Source organism: Zonotrichia albicollis, chromosome 6 (genome assembly GCF_047830755.1).
Source record: "Zonotrichia albicollis isolate bZonAlb1 chromosome 6, bZonAlb1.hap1, whole genome shotgun sequence".
NCBI classification, from domain to species: Eukaryota; Metazoa; Chordata; class Aves; order Passeriformes; family Passerellidae; genus Zonotrichia; species Zonotrichia albicollis.
Genome location: NC_133824.1, coordinates 12,295,712 through 12,303,411, shown reverse-complemented (window position 1 = coordinate 12,303,411; position 7,700 = coordinate 12,295,712).

The window sequence follows — 7,700 nt, the reverse complement described above, 5'->3', positions numbered from 1 at the left end:
GACACCTCTGAGGGGATTTAACATAATACCATCTTAAAGATATCAAGGCAGTGTGTATGAAATACCCTGGCACTTTCTCCTGAACACTGACATATTTGGAAGTTGATTTTTTCATTGGATATATATTCATGACTCAGCTATCTGTATTGGGAACTGAACTGGAAACATAATGTGATAAAAACTCTCCTGTGAGAGATCTTGCATCTATTTGCTCTTATAAAATGTAATAGCTGTAAACACACTGAAACCAAAACCAGTGACAACCAGCCAACTAAAAACCTCTGAAACCAAGAGATATATTTCAGTTTGAATGATGAAATTTATTATAAGGGAAAAATACAAATGGAAATAAGAACAAAGATAATGTCTCTATTAGAGAAGACAGTGCATAATTCTTTGGAACATGCTGAATGAAGTCTGGCTCACAAATCCCCTAGAGTCTGTAAAAAAAATACGTGTACATAGAAGGAAAATGTAGACCTGCCACCTCATCGACAGTTTCATAGCTATATGAATCTCAAGAAAGTTGTATTAGAGTCCAGACATGTTTAATTTAGTTGGTGGATTTTTCCTCATTGACTTCACTGGTGCCAAGGTCTTATGAGAATTGTATTCACAATATTTTCTAATGCTTACAATACTAGTTAAAAACATATGTCTTTTTCACTTCAAAATAGAAAACTGATTTGACTTCTTTGAAAGGTTTGAGTGATCCAGCCTCATTATATTGCCTTGATTTGGTCACTTGTTTATAGTACAAGTGTCAAGCCAGTCTAATGATCATCTGCAGACAACAGCTGCAATGAACAGAAATCCAGAAATATTGTTTGTTGTATTTAAGCTGTGAAATGAAAGAAAACCAGCAAATATTAAGAGCTTTTAAAGTCAGTTTGTTGTTTAAGGACTGTCTCAACATAAGGTCTAAAGTTCTTGATGAATAAAAATCTACCTTAGGCAATATATTGTATCTTGAATTAAAAAAATATTCTTTACTATGCCCTCATCCCACGAGGTGAAGAACTCAAACATCTTGTTTACTGCTGACATTGTATAAATAATAAACAGCACATCACTGAAGTAAAATCTTTCAAATAGCTGTAACTAATTCAGTAGACGACATTTACAAAAAAAATTTCTGATTAAAATAATTATAGTCTAACTTTATTTCTTGACAAACAATTCCAACATGCAAAGCAAAAGTTCTTATTTCTACTATTTTCAAAAGTATTTGGTGGATAATATTTCAGTTAATACTAGGCGTTTTTAATCTATTATTCATCAGAATCACAATATCTGTTACAGCTATTTTGCAATAAATTTTTTCTCTAATCTCACTAGAATAAACACTGTTATTATCATAAGTCACTTGAGCTTAAAAATGTCTCTGTGGACAAAGGCCTTTTGATCCTTAGACCTTTGCAACTTTAAAATTTACTGCAAATGTGATTTGGATAACAATGTTTTTAGACATCAGTTGGTAATGAAAATGTGAATTTTTGAATGCACATGTGAATTTCACTTCATCTGGTGTGGGAGATCTGATAGAAATTTGGACCGTGATGTATCCTTATGTCCATGATTAATGAACTGTTAATCCTGAAGATACAAGACTGATAATAAAAAATACCATTGGGAAAAAAAATATTTTACCTACTCCTTTTCCCATCTATCAGATGGCAACAGATGCAAAATAGATTTTTCCCAGTTAGCTCAGTCTCTGTAATTTAGTGCATACCTGCTTGGCCACCACTTCACAGATAACACATTCTTTACCTAGGATTTTCATCTAAGGTAGCACATGCAATATACAGTAAAGAAGCTAATAATTTGACTGATGAGTTAGAATTCCAGACCCAGTACTAATTAACTTTATTGTGATTTCAGGTGTCTGTGCTCTTTACAAAAACCTATGATACAGTTTGGTGGATTTTTTTCAGTGAGTTACTTTACATGGATTGCCCCTGTTAGACATACAAAGAGGAAGTGTTGGATCCCTACAAAAAATGTTTCTTCTTAAAAAATCAGAAAACTGATTTTTTTGTTTTCCCTGTTTTTATTTTTTTTACAGTGGACTTCAGCCTGCAAGTTCAGCACCTTTTCATCAGCTGACAAGTTAATTAAAAAAAACACCCAAACAACAACATGACGTGAATAAATCATTTAGATGAAAATAGCCCATAGTCAATCTTTCCACTCTGTAATGGCATAACAAGTCAATAATGGTTTAATTGGATTGCTGAATTACCTTTTATACTAAAGACACTAACCTTTCCTAAATAAATGGAAAACTAAACTGCTGCATATGTTTTTCTTCAAATCTCTCACTTCTTTGAAATAAAGTATGCGAGTTTAAAATACAAATAATGGGGGCAGGAACTATAAATGTGTTTTATTACATAATAGCAAAAAAATTGTTAAGCCCTTTTTCACTCTAGGTAGGTCCGTGTAGACATGAGCAAGTTACCTCCATCTTCTATTCCATAATGTTTCTCAAGAAAGGCAGAAAGAATGAGAGCATACACAACTGCAGGCTGAGTAAAATGATTTATTCAGGTTAACAATGTAGAAATAAAATCAAATCAGGGGTCAGACCAATAAAAGGACCAGCTTTCATAAGAAGTCAGATCTACCTATTCTTTTCTATGAGCAAAATTGATAGCTTTTCAATATTGTATCCTGAAATTTTGTCACTGAGTGACATGGCTTTTCACCTTTAAATCTGAGGTGAAAATAAGGAGGTCTGTCTTTCATTAATTTAGCAAATATATTTTGGATCCTTTTCTATGTTTTGGCTGGCTGAACTTTCCTAAATTCCAGAAGGAAAGCTCCCTTTCCTGTCTTCTGCCATAAATAACATCTTTTTCTTAATGTATTTCACTATTCAGAACAGTTTCTAAGCCTGTTCACAAAGCTGTCAGGGCAAATGAATCGCTCTCCCCTGATGTTTGTTATTAACAGATTGTATACTGATAGGATAATAACCTCTTTCTTCATACATGAAAGGCATTCTTGTGAGCTGGATTACAACTTGAGATATAAAAGACGTGCTCTGTGGATAACTTCCAGGCTACTTTGCACCACATTGCTCTCCCATAATTTTCTGTTTGTTATCTTGAACGAGTGACAGTAACCACCGATCAGAAACTGAAATTTATGTGAAATGAGTACCACATGTATGATGTTTACTTCAGTCTGGCCAAAGCAGGGACAGATCATTATAGCCCACAGAACTATGTGTTTTAGACAGTGTGTGCAATTTGATATCAAGTGCCATAACTTGAATATGCAATAAAAAAAGAGACTGGTTTGAAAAATAAACCTCTTGTCATATCATGTGCTAGTTTCCAGCAAGGTTTTGGGGTGGTTTTGTCAAACAAGTACTTATTTGTTTGTTTTAATATGTTAAAATGATCATTTGTCTTCTTTGGTGGATAACTGTCCATGTTTTTAGTGTATGTAAGCTATTGGTACTTGATTGAAGATTTGAAAGAGAGTGTCAAAGGTTTTACTAATAATAAAATAAACTCTCTAAGATCATTAGAAAGGGCAAGTCAAGATGTGAATGACAAATAACTTCAGCTAAAAGTGAGGTATTTCAGTACCACAAGACTTTTCATTACAAGCTGGAAAGGACGAGAACTCAGAGTACATTTGCACTTCTGCAATACCACTGAAATATTAAGTACAAGACAGAGTGTGCCCCTTCATTCCTTGTAAATTGTTAGCCTTGTGTTGAGATTTATAAAACCTTGATTTGAGTACCTAGAGGGCATATTTAAATTAAGAACTTAAATTCCTTTTGCATTCAGTCTAATATGATAGACAATTCACCCCAAACTTGAATTACAGATTTAGAGTGTCCTTTTCTCTAAAATAACTGTAGTTTTATGGCATTTGCACTCAGTTAAAGTGACCAAAATTATGCATGGACCCCTTCCTGAGCTACATAGCTGTTGCTGTTGCCTTAGTCAGTTGAAGGACCAGAAATCAAAATTTGAGACAGCATGCAGAAATAAAAAAAAAGAAGATATGAAGGCTGATCATACTTTTTCTAACATTTTTAAGGGGAATACTGATAACTAACTGAAAATGTTTCAAATACATGAGACCTATGGATTTGTTTTATTCTATTGATTAAAGCCCTAATTAATTTTTGTGTTAGTTCTTTGAATGTTGCAACACTAGAACACTTCAGTAAAAGTAGAAATATTTATAAATATGCTGTCCCAGGGCATATTGAGAATTGTAATACAATTATTTGAGTTTCCATTTCCATTCTGTGTTAGCTTGAATAAAATATTACCTGTGATATATTTTGGTTTTTGCAATAAAATTCCAGATATAATATTGTTCACATTAAAGCAAAGAAATTTTCCATCACATATATTTTTTTAAGGCAAACTCCAATAAATTCTAAAAGGAGGTTTTTTATGTTTTCAGAATATATTCTGAACCTGTTGGAAGTTCAGCTGGAAAATATCACAAATTTGATATCTTATTAGTCTCCTGATGTCTTGTCTCTGTCAACTATGGGATGCGAATGTAAACCTGAGGGATTTTTGTTCTGTGTTCCATTACTCATTAAAAACATCATCCTATGACACATACTCCTATTGATTCCTGCTGGTCTTCTCTGAAAGACCAGCTTTGGCCGACAAAATGTTTGAATTCCAAGTTCAGCAATTTAAGAAAACAATAAGGATTTGTTTTTGTAATCTTGTTATATGTTGTTTTGCAGCTGTAAATTTGGAACATTGAATGTACATTCTGATGGGTTCCAGTTCAGTAGCTTTCTTATATTAACCTTGATATAAATTGAATATGTGATTAACTGTCTTCTTGAATGCAGCAATACAGAAAGTTTTCCGTAATCATTTATACAGACTATATTCTTCACTGATACATCAAAATAGAAGTCCAATAACATCAATGAAAATTTTCACAGAATTTTCCTCATAGGTTTATTTTTAAATTCTGTATTTTCTTTTCAGGTATGCATATGCACAGAGATACACCATATATATATATATATATATAAAATATAAAATACACATATATTTTTATGCATCTGCATATATATATTCATATATATTTAAAATACAGTAATTTCACTGAAAACTTGAAAATAGCAATTTACTTCTCAGAATATGATGTGATTTTATATGAACCACAAACCCAGAAGTCTTCATCTGCTTGCTTTGACCTGCCAAATGATAATATTTAGATAATATTTACTTGCTTATCGTTTTCTCTCAGTGACCTTAATGTTTTTGTGAGGAGTTTCAAGACTGCATGTGCATGAAAAAGATCCTATATTCAAATAAACAAAAAAGCAACAATAAAAAAATTCCTTTACATTTCACGGTTTTTTTAAGATGTTCTTCCTTGAGGAGAAAAAAATCTTCAAAAGCACATACCCAAGAATATGCTTCAAAGTTCTAATTTAGCTCTTTTCACATTTGCTCCCAGCAGGCTATAGATTGATGTATAAATTATTCTACTTTCTCCTGAGGTTTCAAGAATTATGACCAAATAATTAATCCAAAACTGTCTGCACATAGTTCTTTATTTTTTTAATGGGGGACATTCAGTTTGGGAGACCATTCTGTAGTCTAATTTCAGATACAGCTGAAAGACAGCTACATTCTAATCTATAGCTCCCATTTTCATAATTAATTTTTCCACAATTTTTTTAAAGTTTTATTTTGAGAAAGATTTTAATGGGTAGCTAGGTTCATAGTCTCTGCTGTATAAAGCATCTTCCTTACTGAAGATTTCATAAATACGATCAATGTATAAGATATGCATTTTGTTGTGTGATGTAGCAAAATAATTTTTGAGGGCTGGATTGATAGATGGATGAATCTGAAAGAGAATTTGGGTTTTGCTTTTAAAACCATCAACATAAAATTATAAAAAGGTGACAATGTGCGTCAGAAGAAGAAGCATAAACAGCTAGAAAGAAGAGTCCTCATTTCCTTTAATAACGATTGACTCTCTCTCGCTCTGCATACTCAGAGATGATGAAATTAATACCCATGAACACAGGTTTCCTTCTTTAGCTCAATTGTGAAACTCATACAAAGAGATTGATCAGGAACTAGGTGGAAGTCTTAAAGTTAGAAATAGGAATCTTTATAGGGATGTGAAGAGTGTTAGTAGTATGTGAGTCATCTACTACATCTGTGACTTAACCAAGGTCATCTTATATTAAGAAAATTATCACTATGCCAACAACATTCCCACAGATATATAGTCTTCAAGAAACCGAATCAGTACTGGCAGTGCACATGACATGAGGAAACTTTATGCAGACTGATAAACTATGTCTTTTTAAGCATATTTTCAGAACTCCAGAACACCCTGAACTTCCCTAAATAGTGATTGCCTGTTACAGAAGAACAAAATTTGCACTGTAGAATAGAAAGAGCTGCTTTGTCACACCAACAATTGCAGCAACTAATAAATCAAAAAATTCTGACAAGTCTTCCAACATAGGGTGTGGACAGAGTTGAACAGTGCAAGGGGATAGGACAGCCCTACATAGAGTTTACTCTGAATTACTTGCCCTGAAGGTCCTACTATATAAAACACACTGCTTCACGCAGCAATTCAAATTGTATTAAGTCTGAACCGTGCACATAGTGAATCATGAGGGCTGGGCAACATCATTTTCATGTAGAAGCCAAACAGCTGGAGTCACACCCTGTTTTCCTGCACTCACCACTCCTCTAGGCAAAGACGATGTGGTAATGTGATGTCTGCATGCAATTCTTGGTTGCTCCACAGGCAAAGTTTATTTCAGTTAAAATCCTTCTCCTAGGTGTCATGATCATTTCTGTGTAGCCAGGGGACAAGTGCATATATAAATACATAGCTTTAGTCCATCCACCACAGTGATAGTTGTACATCAAATTCCAAGTGAATGAAGATCTGAGCACTTACTCTTAAAAGTCAAGATTACTTTGACAGGATTTGGGACAGTAAAGGAGCTATCTTAACATTTTTTAGATTTACAAGCAGAAAGGCATTTTAGCCAACCAAGTCTATCCTCCTGGATAACTCACAGTTCGCAATTTATCAATTTGCCTCTGCTACAATAATCTTTTTTTTATTATTATATTATGAATAGAAACAGATGATAAAAGGTTTTGTTATTTACCAACATAAGAGGGTGAAATGCAAGTTAGAAAAGTTGAAGTCCTAAGGGTTCAGTCCTGAAGGCTCAAAGGGTCAGTTATTTAAAAGGAAAAAAATTATACAATATTTTTGAGTGGTTTCCCTCATTTCTATTTCTTTTATGATAATTAAAGATATTTTCCTTTGTCATACCTGCTTAAAAAAACACAGTTATCGCTCTTCATACTAATAAATTATGATTTTTAAATAGATGTGCATATATTGTTTCAAAACTCTCTCTCTTCAGATGTGCAAAAGCTGCCTCCTTCTTACAGAGCATTTGTTTAAAATCAGTCTGGTTTGCATGGATTATATTTTAACTTTACAAAGAAAAAAATTAATCTCGAAGCTGTCTAAAAATATATATAATCTCAAAATGTCAACCCAAACAATAATTAATTTCACCCTGAAAGTGTGAAGAAAAAAAGAAGAAATAATGAGTCCTAATTAGAATTTCATTTCTACCGTTGTAAACATGTAAGACCCCATTTACTGTCAGTGGAGTTCTGCTATGTGCAGAA